Genomic DNA, 14,453 nt, shown 5'->3' with positions numbered 1-14,453 from the left:
TGATTGGCCCTGTCTGCGCCATGTGATGGCTGTGACCAATCACAGAGTGTACACAACTAAAGGCATGTAACAAAGTCTTTCATTGTGTAGAACGGTCATGTGACCTGCTGTGATTGGTCACATGGTCCCTTCAGTCCACCTGACCTCCACCTATCCATCAGAATGCATGTGCTTCCATTGTCACTCATAAGCTAATGATAGGACCACAGATACCAGGGTGCTGTGACGAGGCTCTGTGGCTTACGCATGCATTTGCAAATGTGTGCAGACTAAACCCCTGTTTTAACGCATACCATTAGATAGGTTGATTCAGTTGTCAGCAGGCTGGCCGATGAGTGAAGCTTGGATCTTTCCTTGAATTTATCCTTGATCTCGTTTATATCAGTACAGTGATTTGTCATCGGCTATGTCCGGTGGACATGACGGGTAACGGAGTGTGGCCTGATCCTGGGAGGATGTCATATGACGTGCTCCCGCCCGACCGTCATACAATAGGCTGGGCAGGAAAGGTGTTAAATGTCCCATGAGAATAAACTCCAAATTTGTTCTATTACAGACCAGTTTTATAGGGTGTAATTAAAGAGCAGCTTAAACATAAACTGTTCCATGCAATCACAGCTAGCAACACAATTGTACACAATGGATGGCATGAAAGGAAGCCATCCATTATTTACAATTGTTATGTGATCTGCTGTGATTGGTCGCATCGATCACATGGTACCAGCAGCTCGATGGGAGATACCATTTCACACACACAATTTAAACCTGTACAAAACAGCGAGGGGGGAGACCATAGTTCTCAGATTGTGCATCGCTGCTATTGGAGGGTGGCATGTGGCTGTGTTGAAGGGCTGCTTTTGTCTGTGTTGCAACCCGCCCTTTAACACAGGCAAAACCGGCCTTCAACACAGAAAACTCGCCCTGCAACAAAGAAAAACAGATCATCAGCATACTGTAAAGCCACCCCGAGAAAGGAAAGCACAATCTGAGAACTACGCTCTCCCCCCGCTGTTTGTATAGGTTTCAAATGTGCCCGTGAAATGGTATATCCCATCAAGAGATACCTCCTCCAAAAATCAGCTGTTGTGCTATGCATGCGCCATTCGTCCTGAGCACTATTCGATGGGGGGGCACTTCTCGACAGAACTCGGGTGACAGATTGTAGAGTGACCTGATCCGGGAGTAGGTCAAATGATGTCCACCCAAATCGACGAACATCCCACCCGGCTATCATTTTTCTATAGGCCTGGCGGGAACTGATTAAGCAGCTCAAAGACCAACTAGAAAATGGGGGGGGGGAAATTACTATTCCTCAATTCATACATTTAATTGGATGGGGAAAATCTTTATATTTTGACAGTGGGGAGACTTCCCTGCCATCAGAATACACTTACACCAATCAGCGCTGCCTGGGCAAAAAAGCTTGACAGGGTAGTTGTACAAAAATTGAATCAACTTCTGTACAACCAAAGTGTCCATGCGTTTAGGCATCTAGACGTGGTGAGGACGACTTGCTGAAGTTCAAACCGAGCATCAGAACACCAGACTGTGGAAGAAAGGGGGTTTAAGTGACTTTAAACATGGCATGGTTGTTGGTGCCAGATGGGGTATTTCAAAAACTGCTGATCCACTGGGATTTTCACGCACAACCATCTCTAGGGTTTACAGAGAATGGTCCGAAAAAGAGAAAATATCCAGTGAGCGCAAGTTGTGTGGATGAAAATGCCTTGTTGATGTCAGAGGAGAATGGGCAGACTGGTTTGAGATGATAGAAAGGCAACAGTAACTCAAATAACCACTTGTTACAACCAAGGTGTGCAGAATCCCATCTCTAAACGCACAAAACATCGAACCTTGAAGCAGATGGGCCACATCAGCAGAAGACCACATTGGGTGCCACTCATGTCAGCTAAGAACAGGAAAACTGAGGCCCGGATTCACGTAGGGAGCGCGTATTTGTGGGCGGGTGCAACATATCCTATTTACGCTACACCTCCGCAACTTTGACAGGCAAGTGCAGTATTCACAAAGCAAAGTTGCGGCGGCGTAGCATAAATAGGCCGGCGTAAGCCCGCCTAATTCAAATATGGAACATGTGGGCGGGTTTTATGTTAATCTACTGTGACCCCACGTAAATTACGCTTTTTACGAACGGCGCATGCGCCATCCGTGAAAGTATCCCAGTGCGCATGCTCCAAATTAACACGCAAAAAGCCAATGCTTTCGACGTGAACGTAAATGACGCACAGCCCTATTCGCGAACGACTTACGCAAACAACGTAATCGATGGTAAATTCGACGCTGGCCCGACGTCCATACTTAACATTGGCTGCGCCTGATATAGCAGGGGTAACTTTACGGCCGGGCGTACGTTCGTGAATAGGCGTATCTAGCTGATTTACATATTCTAGGCGTAAATCAGCGTACACGCCCCTAGCGGCCAGCGTAAATATGCAGTTAAGATACGACGGCGTAGGAGACTTACGCTGGTCGTATCTTAGAGAAATTCTGGCGTATCTGATTCTTTGAATCAGGCAGCAAGATACAACGCCTCAGACTCAGAGATACGATGGCGTATCTGGAGATACGCCGTCGTATCTCCTACGTGAATCTGGGCCCGAGGCTACAATTCGCACAGTTTTACCAAAACTGGACAATAGAAGATTGGAAAAACATTGCCTGGTCTGATGAGTCTCAATTTCAGCTGCAACATTCAGATGGTTGGGTCAGAATTTGGCATAAACAACATGAAAGCATGGATCTATCCTGCTTTGTATCAACGGTTCAGGCAGGTGGTGGTAATATAATGGTGTGGAGGATATTTTCTTGGCACACTTTGGGCCCCTTAGTACCAATTGAGCGCCGTTTAAACACCACGGCCTACCTGAGTATTGTTGCCGACCATGTCCATCCCTTTATGACACTGTACCCATCTTATGATGGCTACTTCCAGCAGGATAATGCATCATGTCACAAAGCTTAAAGGATCACTAAAGGAGAATTTTTTTTTTGCTGAAATTACTGTTTACAGGGTATAGAGACATAAAAGTTAACTGATTCCTTTTAAAAATGATTAAAAATAGATAAAAATCAACCATATAATGTGCCTGTAGTTTCACTTTCGTTTTTAAACTGGTTTCATGTTTATATGAAGTAAAGAGACACACAGAACAAAAACAAACAAATCCAGGGCAAGGTTTTGTTTTTAAAATGAATCTGATTGGTTCTGTTAAGTTTTAGACACACAGTAATGACAGCTTAGACCACCGTGAAAAGCTCCCAGTAATGTGGTTATAAGGAAACAGGCAACCAGGAAGTGTGGAGATCACAGCAGTTTTACAGCAACATCAAAGCAAAAACGAGCAATGAGGACATGAAACCAGTACTGCAGTAAGGTAAAGGAAGCTATTTAGCTAAAAAAAAAAATTCTTTAGTGACCCTTTAAAATCATCTAAAACTGTTTTTTTGAACATGACAAGGAGTTCACTGTACTCCAATGGCCGCCACAGTCAGCAGATCTCAATCCGAAAGAGCACCTTTGTGATGTGATGGGACGGGAGATTCGCATCATGGATGTGCAGCCAACAAATCTGCAAAGTTTCCGACACCTTCTATGAACCTATGCCACAAAGAAGTAGAGCAGTTCTGAAGGCAAAGGGAGGTCCAACCCAGGTACACCTAATAAAGTGGCCGTTGAGTGTATACTCACTTTCTTTCACTACTGCATTGGTCTGTTCTGCTGCTTGGAGTGACAGACACATTTTAAAAAATTATAATCATTTTTTTTTTTTTTTTTTTTTTTTTTTTAGAAGCCTGCCTACATATCCGCCCACATAGCCACAGCCCAGAGCTCCAGTGAACATAGGGGGGGGCAGAGCAGAGAGCTGCTGACTGACAGTTAGCAGCTCTCTGCTCAGGGAGCTGTGAGAACCGAGCAATCATCAATGTTAGCGAGTCGGCGGGGGACTGATGCTGCATCCACCTAGGTAAGTCCTTGTCCTTGCATTGGACCTGCGCTGGGAAGCGCCGATGACCTTACAAGGGCTAAGCTTTGAGTCACAAGCTCACTCAGGACTATGGATCCCCCTGGGACAGAGCTGAATGGTCCAGGGCTGTCACATGGGTGAGCCACATGCTCCTCCATACCTGGAAGTAGGGGTTTTTCCTTCAGCTTTAAAGCGGTGGTTCCCCTAAAAATAAACTTTTAACATTGCTTTTCCCAAATTAATTACGATTAGAATCGGCTGGTTTTATTAAAAAAAAAAACGTCCGTACATACCGTTTGCTATATTCGTTCCCACCGCCACTTCCGGGTACGATGCTGGCGGTGGGCGTTCCTAATTGATGGACAGGCATCCGACCGACACATACATCGCGTCACGAGATGCCGAAAGAAGCCGAACGTCGGTGCGCATGCGCCGTATAGAGCCGCACCGACGTTCGGCTTCTTTTGGCATCTCGTGACGCGATGTATGCGTCGGTCGGATGCCTGTCCATCAATTAGGAATGCCCACCGCCAGCATCGTACCCGGAAGTGGCGGTGGGAACGAATATAGCAAACGATATGTACGGATGTTTTTTTTTTAAATAAAACCAGCCGATTCTAATCATAATTAATGTGGGAAAAGCAATGTTAAAAGTTTATTTTTAGGGGAACCACCGCTTTAAGCACTAAATAGAGCGTTAAGGGGTGTACATTAGACTGCTATAGACTAAGGCTGCATTCACACCTGAGCGTAGGTCGTTCGTATTCATGCTTATTTGCGCGTTTGCATACAGCGTCGTCCGACGTTTTTGTACTTCGATGTTTTTTATTTTAGCCAATAGGAAAAATGATCATCTTTTCATCACTTGTTGCTATGTTGGTAGATTTTTTTTATCTTCTGCCTGGGTGAAATGTTCTATTCATTAAAGCGACAAAATGCCCGTAGCAAACGCTCGTTGTCGCGCTAGTCGCTTGAATCGAGCGTTTCCATTACTTTCTATGGGAAAGAGAAACGCCCAAACCGCCCTCATTCACGCGACAAAAAAGGGTCCGAAACTTGTTTGAGCTTCAGGCGTTCGGCGTCAGGCGTTTTGGAGTGGAGATGTGAACCATCTCCATAGGGAATAATGTATTTTTTCCCCCTCTATCGTTTTTGAGCGTCGCGCTTCAGGCGACAAAACGCTCAGGTGTGAATGCAGCCTAAGGCTCCATTCACATCTATGCGACAAAACGCCGGACGCTTCTGCCGCTAGAGGGGAGAATTCCCATTGCTGTCTATGGAGATTCACATCTCATAGACGCCGAACGCCTGTCGCCTGAAAAAAAGTCCCGGACCCTTTTTTTCCAGGCGACATTGGCGTTCGCCCATTGACAGCAATGGGAATGCTTTGTCAAAAAAAAAAAAAAAAAAAAGTTTCACACTCGCGGCAAAATACACCGCGTACGCCGTACGCCGTTGTCGCATAGATGTGAATGGAGCCTAAGGCCTCTTGCACATGGCAGTAAAAAAAGCCACTTTTTTATTGATTTGACATTAGATGCACTGTTGTCTATGGAACAATGCACACAGCTGAATAAAGATCAGTAATAAAGCAATAAGTACAAAGCCATAAAACAAAAATAGAAAATGTTATATTTGAATGCAGTAACTTATTCGCAAACGCATGTCTACGCATTTATAAAAACATGTTTATGCGAGTATAAATGAGTATATTACAATACTTGCAATTAAGAACTTTTCTTGTCTATACGCTTACGCACCTTTACGTGCCTATATGCATGCTTACTCAAGGTCTTTATGGACCATTTTACTCAACAGGATCCAGAGTATAAACATTAGTAAATTATTATTCCTGTGGGCAACTGGCCTAAGGGAAATAAAAGACCATAGAAAACACACTTGCACTGCTCACATTTAAAAAAAATAAAGTTTAATAATTCAATATAAAGTTGCATACATTTGTATCTCTTATATCCACCTGTAACTCTGCTTTAAAGTGGTTGTTTAGCCAATATAATAAAATCCTCCCATCCCCTCTGTAATATAACAATATGTGTCCCAATGCCTGTATTACATAAAAAAAATCTGCCAATTTGTGCCTATAGCAGAGCGCCTCCCAGCGTTCACACGACTCCTCGGCTCTCTGCTCTGCCCGGCTGACAGCTCCAGCAGACGGGACCAAGAATTACCGCTGACCTTGGCCGGGTAGGAGAGAGAGCTTAAGGAGTCACGTGAGCGCCGGGAGACGATCTGATATAGGTACAAATAGGCAGCATTTTGTTTTATAGAATATAGGCACAGGGACACATAACATTATGTTACAGAGGGGATGGGAGGTTTTTATAGTAGTTATAATAGCAGCAGGAGAAGATGGGACGGGCATTGACACGAGCAGACAGGCAGGTAGGGGGGGGGGGGGGTACAGAGGACAGAGCAGGGCTGCGGATGACGGAGGCGCATAAACTGACCACAGTATCAGGGCTCAGCAGCCATAATAAACCGTGGACAGTTGACAGGGGGGAGGGTATAGCCAGGCAGGATAAGCCAGTATTTTAGGCGATACGGGGAGCCAAATTACACAGCATAAGCACTGTGCTGTAAAACATGCTTTAATGCAATGGTTCTCAACCTTCTAGTGCCGTGACCCCTTGATAACATTTCCCAAGTTGTGGGGACCCCTGAACGAAAAATCATTTTTGTAGCGTAGGTTGTCAGCATCCAAGGCAAGACAAGTAATTTGCGCCCCTAACCCACAGACATTTAGCGCTCCCTGAATCCCTTCCACTCGTATAGTATTAAAACCCTTTATGGTACATTTCAGGATGTGCCACTTGTTCTGTTTGTTCTCCTTTCTTTACCTTTTATCTCTCTCTAGCCTAATTTCTTATTATATTATATTTTATTTTATTTTATTCTCTCTCGCTCTCTCTCACCCCTTGGTGGGGGGGAATGGGATAAGTAGCAGTATTGGCGGGGAGTTAGGAGAAGTGGCAATGCTTGGGGGAGTTCTGATCAGCCAGCTTAGTGCTCTTGATCAAGGTCTGAGAACTGTAGTGGGGACTTTTAATTGCAACTATAATCACAGGTAGTGTTACTCACTGCGTCTACGACTTTGTGGTATCTCGCAGAAGTGACACCTATGCTAAAATCAGGAGATAGGGTCTCCTCCAGCCCCTCCAACTTCACATTCCTCACAAGTTAGCTGACCTCTAGTCTCTGCCCCCCCAGCCATGCCGTGAACTGAATGGGCACCTGTAAAGAGGCTAAGTGGGCGGCCGTGGGCTCCAGGGACAGCCCTGCTGGGCAGCCGCAAGTAGGCTGGGAGAATGGTGGGGGGTTCCAGAACAGTCCAGGATTCAGTGACCCTTGGAAAATCATCATTCAACCACCAAGGGGGTCCTGACCCCCCAGGTGGGGAACCACTGCTTTAAGGGAACAGGTTCTTTTTTTTTCGGGTAACAAACACAAGGTTTTATATGGAAAAGCCATTATGATCACTCAGTAGGGGTAGACTTAGACGTTTGTCCAATTCTCCCTTACCTCTGAAGCCCGATCCGCTTTCGGATCGGGCTGCAGAGGCTAATGACAGGTTCACCTGTTTTAACCCTATTCTGCAGACAATCGTGCTACAACTGTATGCATTGCATGCGCTTGCGGGGCATTTGTGGTGCTTCCCCATTCACTTGCATGTGTAGTGTACAGCAGCCTTGCCGCCTGCCGATCGTTACATGTCAGGTCAGGTCATGTCATGTCCTGAAGCATCGCAGCATGCAAACATCCCCCTTTGCTGCCTATTTCAGCACAAGGGTGGGGGTGGTTGGCAAGTCAAACCGAGGCCTAACTGCTAAATAGAGTTTAGACAGGTGTGGGACAGAAACTCATATTTCTACTTTGGGTACTTTGTACAATTTGTGTTGTGCCATTAATCACCCACTGACTAAGAGGGTCCACCCTTGAAACTAGTCAGCAGTGATGCATGCTGAAGACAGCAGCTGCATGCACTCTATCAAGATTTACTACTAGGACTGCTGTGCTGCGAGGATTGAGCAGGTCTTTTTGGAGGCTATTCATTGAACCCCCTTCAGTAATTTGAAACAACCTTGTAACTAAAAAAAAAAAAAAAAAAAGTTAATTATCTCTGCCAACAGTTATACTAGCTTTCACGTTATGCTCGATTACTAAACTCATACATGTTAGGCCCCTTTTACACAGGATGGATGCCAGCAGCGTATCCGTCCGCTCAGCAGAAGATCTCTCTGCTGATCTCCGCTGAGCAGGCGGGTGACAGGTCAGTGTCCGCTCTACTGATGCAGCCTGCTGTTCTCTATGGGGCGGTCAGATGGAAACAGACCACCTGTCTTTTAATCCAACTGCCATCCGATCCACTGAACAGATGGGGAACGAATCCATATCCATCTGTTTTTAGCGGACCGGGTTGGATGCTGGCAGGTGTCAGCAGACATCCACTCGGCCCCCCCGCCCCCGTCATTGATTTGATTGACAGCAGCGGGAGCCAATGTCTGCGCTGCTATCAATCATCCAATGAAGAGCCGAGAAGCCAGCGCGTTCACGACGCAGGACTTTTGAGGGCTCAGGTAAGTAAACGGGGGGGGGGGGGGGGTTGGGGCTAGGGGGGCCTGTAAGCATCGGATGTTTTTTCACCTTAATGCATCCTAAGGTGAAAAAACGCAAAGCTTCACAACCCCTTTAAAGTAAAAAGCCTCCTGTCATTCATCAGCCCCCCCCAGAGCCCGGGGTGTCTCGGGTCATGATTGGATAGCAGTGTAGCCATTGGCTCCCGCTGCTGTCAATCAAATACAGTGACATGGGTGTCTGGGCCGAGTCCTGCTGTCTGTGTCAATAGTAGTAGTGTCCCGAAGAGGCGCTAGGAGCGCCGCTGAGGGACCCCAGAAGAAGAGGATCGGGGTGCAAAACCAACTGCACAGAGGAGGCAAGTATGACATCTTTTTTTGAAACTAAACCTTTAGATATCCTTTAAAAAGGAATGAATAAGACATGTAGATGAAAATAACATTTTTGATTACATGCAGAAAGTCTATTCTCTCACAAGTCACCCTTACCTGTCAGGAAAGGTATGGGGTCACTGCGGGGTGTCCTTTCTACACACAAAGCAACAGTGGAAAGCTTCTTCATACTGTTCAAGACGGAGCTGCAGACAAATCAGAAAAATACTTTCAGAACCTCAGATATGACTACAGGGAACACTCAGCTTCTTGGAGATCCTTGTAAAAGAGATAATGCTCAATAGGTTTACTGAACCCAAATGTGAGCAATAGCAGTACACAAAGACAGCTTTCAAGAGTAGCCATTCAGACGCCAAGGAATAGGTTTCTGTAGACATCAGTAGAAAGCACGTGCACGTGAGGACGTGGCGCGCTCGTAGGTGGGGGGAATGAAGAGCGATGGGGTTGCCTGAGGGGAAGGACGGACCGCACTATCTGAAGGGAGGAGACGGCTGACGGACGCCCCTACGCTGCACGCTACACGCTGACAACCGTGCCGTACAGTGGAGGACCCGCACGGACATCAACGTTTGGTAGCGGAGGCCCAGAGCCTAGCATCTGGCACTGCAGGCTACGCTGTGCGGACGGGGGAGACTCGGGAGAACCCGGTGAACACCTGGTGAGTAGCGAGGACAGAAGAGCGGCAGAGAGGAGGCGGGACGCGCGGCGGGAGGATGGAGCAGACCGAGCCCCGACAGACGAGCCCATCAAGGCACAGATAACAGAAAGCTACAAACCGTGAGATCAGCAGTGGGAAATCACCTACACAGACAGGAAGCACGGAGGTAAGGCAGGGGAAACTCCTGAAGGAGGATCGGATAGGACTGCTAAGGAGCTGGAACAGGTCTGTTCTACACTATTTACCCTTCTCTTCTATGTGTTGGACTAAATAGAAGCATAAATGAAGTCCGCAGGTACGTGGACTTTCTACTACTGGAAAATTGAATACTACTACTATTCGTTTTTTATTTTTTAACTGAAGGGGAATGCTCTTTGATAGTAAGTCCATAAAGCCTATAAAGCCTATTAAACTAGAGATGTACCATGTGAGTGCCATTTGAGAATTGAGTGAGAAAAGAGCTTTGGATACAAAGTATAAACCCTCAAAGTATCTCAAAACGGTGCTCTTAAACAGATACCTGGGTCTATGATTTCTGTGCTATGTACACTGAACAAATGCATGTTACACATCTAGTACAGACATGAAAATTAATAATACGGTATGCAAATCAGCACCTGGGTATATCTGAACTTTGAACTTTTTTTTTTTTTTTTTTTTTCTTCTTTTTCTTTTTCTCAAAAGAGAGGAAAGGGAAAAGGGGGAAACAATCCTATGATACCCCTGACACTGGCCCGAAACCTCATAGAAGAAACTACAGCTATATGTAAACAGGGGAGGTCAAGTTATTAAAAGGAGATCTGAGGATTAGTGTAATTAACAAGAGGGCCCCCAGATGAAATTGCGTCCTCTCAGTGAGATTACATCCCAAATCATTAATTCCCTCCCATTTCCTTCACTTTTTGGTTTTCTTGTTTGCCGCATGTTCTCTTGTGTTGTTGCTGTCTGATTTTTACCCTAATCTCCTGACTCGGCAAGTTTTGTAGAGCCGGAGTGAGTGGAACGTAAGAGGCGAGGGGAAAAGTATACCCAATCTAAAACATACGGAAATAGTGCGGAGATATGCCTGCATATCATCCGTAAGTAATAAACCCCAAATAAGCCTTGCTCTCCAATACGAGAATAAAGACACGGAAAGGGCGTTCTCTTTAAAACTGCCCAAGTACAGGAGATTAAAAGAGGTGGCGGCTAAGTTGAAAGAAGGAAATAAATAAGGGGGGAGGAAATAGGGGGTCGAGCTGGGGAAGAGAATCAGAAGAGGGAGGCAAGCAATGCACAGGATGACGAGTAGATCCACAAAAGGGGGTCCCCCGAAGACACCAAGCGACAAAATAGCAACAAGCTCCATCAGATCGTTTATGGTCAAAGACGATAGCCCACGAACACAGGGGGCAATAAAGCAACAACAGATGAATAAGGATAAAGAGAAAAAGAAAGAAAACAAGAAACCTCAGAACGGAGACTCAAGAGAAACATCAATAGAATTAAGAGAGGGGATGGCGGAGAGCGACCCAGAAAATAGTAGGATGGATGAACAGCGGGCACTAACACAGCCCATCTTAAAGGGAGAAATGGAAGAAATGTTGCTGAGATTGGAGAACGCGATCAAGGGAGAAATACAGACCCTACGGACAGATCTCGGACATTTACTTTCTAGAGTAGAGTCAGCAGAAGAGAAGATAGATCAGCAAGAAGTAGAATCAAACATTTTAAAAGAGCAACTGGAACAGATGCAACTCAAACAGAGACAAATTATGTATAGACTGGAAGACCAGGAAAACAGAAATCGGAGACAGAATCTGAGAATAAGATCTTTACCAGAGGAGAATGGGGAGGAGCTTAAGATAATAATACAGAAAATATTCAACCCCCTATTGGAACGAGCGCTAGAAGAAACAATTGGGATAGAAAGAGTGCACCGAGTGGGAAATCCTAAAAGAGCAGAGACGGAGCGTACCAGAGACATCATTGTAAGGTTCCAGCTATATGAAGACAAGGACAAGATTTGGAAGAAACTAAGGGGGGCACCCCCGTTAGTGTATAATGGACGAGAGCTCCAGGTCTTTGCAGACCTGGCCCCCGATACATTGACAAGGAGGCGGCTCTTAAAACCACTTATAAATCAGCTCGTAAATCAGAAAATTAAATATAACTGGGGGTTCCCCGCCTGTCTAATAGCAACAAAGGAAGGGAGGTCCGCAGTATTGAGGTTTCCGGAAGACCTCAAAGATTTTTGTAGCAGATTAGAAATACAGACCCCTGACCTGCCCGGTTGGGAGTAGCGAATGGGCAGAAGTAGATAAAGAGGAAAAGATAAACAAGAATTTTATAATTAAAAAAAAAAAAAAAATGCGGCCCGTACCGTACCCTAGATAGACCCTTCACCCCCCTGACTCGAAGTAGTCAGGAGGGGAGGAGAGAAGGCAATCCCAGACCCCACCTGGAGAGATTCGAACCAAGATATGTTAGCTGGTTCGGAGGTCATCAGATGGCCAAGAGGGGGGGAGGGGGGGGGGGAGAGAAGAGGGAAGGGCAGGGGGGAGGAAGTTCCTTCTCACCAGGACAGCCAACAGGAAAAAATTCAAAGGAAAATAAGATGTCAGACCCGAAGATGAAAACAAGGAGGAAAAAAAGATGCCGGTAGTCAAATGTGTATCATATAACGTAAAAGGCCTCAATAGCCCGGTAAAGAGACACAAAATATTGAAAGAGTTGAAAAGATTGAGAACCGACATAGCCTTCCTACAAGAAACCCACCTCTCAATTAATTCTAATATTAGGTTATATTCCCAGGACCACCCAACATGGTACTATGGAGACACGGTCTCCAAGAGAGCTAGAGGAGTGGCGATTGGAATCGCCAAAGGGACGCGGTTTAAATTATCAAGTAGAATGACAGATCCAGAAGGGAGGTTCCTGTTTTTAAAAGGGAGGATCGAAGAGATGGAATGCACCCTTGTAAACATATACACTCCGAACGATCGCCCTATAAAATACGTAGCTGAGATACTGGGGAAGTTAAAAGATTTTGGAACAGGAAAGGTGATATTGGGAGGAGACCTAAATTTCTGCATGGACCCAAAAATTGACAAGACACCACAGACACAGGGAATTATGAATACACAGATAAGAAAGATAAAAAAAAGCCTCTATGGAAACCAATTGGTTGATGTGTGGAGAATTTTAAATCCTGAACAGAGAGACTACACGTTTTATTCACCGGTACATGGAAGCTATTCCCGGATCGACTACTTTTTAGTAGATCATAACACCCTGGAAATGGTAGTTGAAACTAAAATTGAAGCAATTACAGTATCCGACCATGCTCCAATTAGCATATCCTTGAAAATAGAGGGAAACCAGAAGCCAAGACAAATCTGGAGACTCAATGAGGAGCTATTGATGGAGGAATCCAGCTTAACGAGGATAAAAAAAGATCTAGAAGAATACTTTAGGCTAAACGACATAGAGGGAATATCGACAGCAACAATATGGGACGCACACAAAGCTGTAATAAGAGGGACCCTAATATCGGAAGGAGCAAGGAAAAAAAAAGAAAAAAGCCGCAAAAAGGACGAGTTAATCACGGAAATATTCAAATTAGAACAGAAACACAAAAAAACGGGAATGAAACAAGAACTATACCAGGACTTGGTGAATAAACGAAATGAACTTAAAGAACTTATGGACCAGGAAACAAGAAGAGAGTTCAACCTCATCGCGAAGGAAAGATACAAATGGGGAAATAAAACACATAAACACCTTGCCAGGATGGTTCAGAAGAAGAAAACAAGGAACTATATAGAGAAGATCAAAAAAGAAAACGGGCAGGAGGCACATGCAACAAAAGATATTGCTGAAACTTTTAGAGCATATTATGAAAAGCTATATGCAGTCGAACAGACAATCCGATCAGAGGAGGAGAAAAAAGATAAGACCTCAGAATTCCTTAATGCAGCTGGACTGACAATAATGAACCAAAACGACAGCTTGACGATGGACAGACCAATTACAGAAAAAGAAATTCAAACAGCCTTGACAGGATGTGCGTCGGGTAAAAGTCCAGGGCCAGACGGCTTTACGGCCATATATTATAAAAAATGTAAGGAGATTCTCCTGCCGGTACTATGCAGATATTTCAATGGCCTAGGAGGAGACTTTGGTATGAGAAGAGAGGCCTTAGAGGCAATTATCACAGTCATACCAAAGGAAGGCAAAGATATCAAAAGCTGCTCCGGGTACAGACCGATCTCTCTCCTGAATGCCGATACGAAATTGTTTGCGAAAGTATTGGCAGAGAGAATCAAACAGAATATGGTAAAACTGATCCACCCTGACCAGACAGGTTTTGTCCAGGGAAGGGAGGGAAGAGACAATGGCGTCAGAGCCCTACTGATTCTTCAAAAAATAAAAGAAAATGGATCCCCAGGTCTATTCCTGTCGATAGACGCGGAAAAAACGTTCGACAGGGTAGACTGGGGATTCATGATACAAACCTTGGACAAAATGGGTTTCGGACGGAGGATGTTAGACTGGATCAAGACCCTTTACCGATCCCCAACGGCCAAGATAAAAGTAAATGGTAGCCTCTCAGAATCTTTTATAATGAAGAACGGAACAAGGCAGGGATGTCCTCTATCCCCCCTTTTGTTTGTACTGTCTCTTGAACCTTTCCTGGCTAAGATCCGTAAAAACGTGGACATTGAAGGAGTTAAGACAGAGGAGGAGGAACACAAGCTATCAGCATTCGCAGATGATGTACTCTTTTACTTGGTGAACCCCATAACATCAATCCCCAAGCTGCTGACCTTATGTAAGCAATAT

The 14,453-nt window shown here is 45.1% G+C and overlaps 1 protein-coding gene across 4 annotated transcripts in view; it reads right to left on the bottom strand.

The window, feature by feature from the left end:
* Positions 1-14,453, bottom strand: part of ENOPH1 (enolase-phosphatase 1) — a 140,670-nt gene that overhangs the window by 119,044 nt on the left and 7,173 nt on the right. For all 4 annotated transcript variants that reach the window (XM_040325175.1, XM_040325168.1, XM_040325193.1 and 1 more), the window contains one exon: positions 9,068-9,156. The gene's annotated coding sequence lies outside the window, so the exon portion shown is untranslated. The remainder of the gene's footprint in view (positions 1-9,067; positions 9,157-14,453) is intronic.

This window comes from Rana temporaria, chromosome 1, assembly GCF_905171775.1.
Source record: "Rana temporaria chromosome 1, aRanTem1.1, whole genome shotgun sequence".
Lineage (NCBI taxonomy): Eukaryota > Metazoa > Chordata > Amphibia > Anura > Ranidae > Rana > Rana temporaria.
The sequence above is the reverse complement of the archived record's forward strand: the minus strand, read 5'-3'. Positions and strand labels throughout refer to the sequence as shown.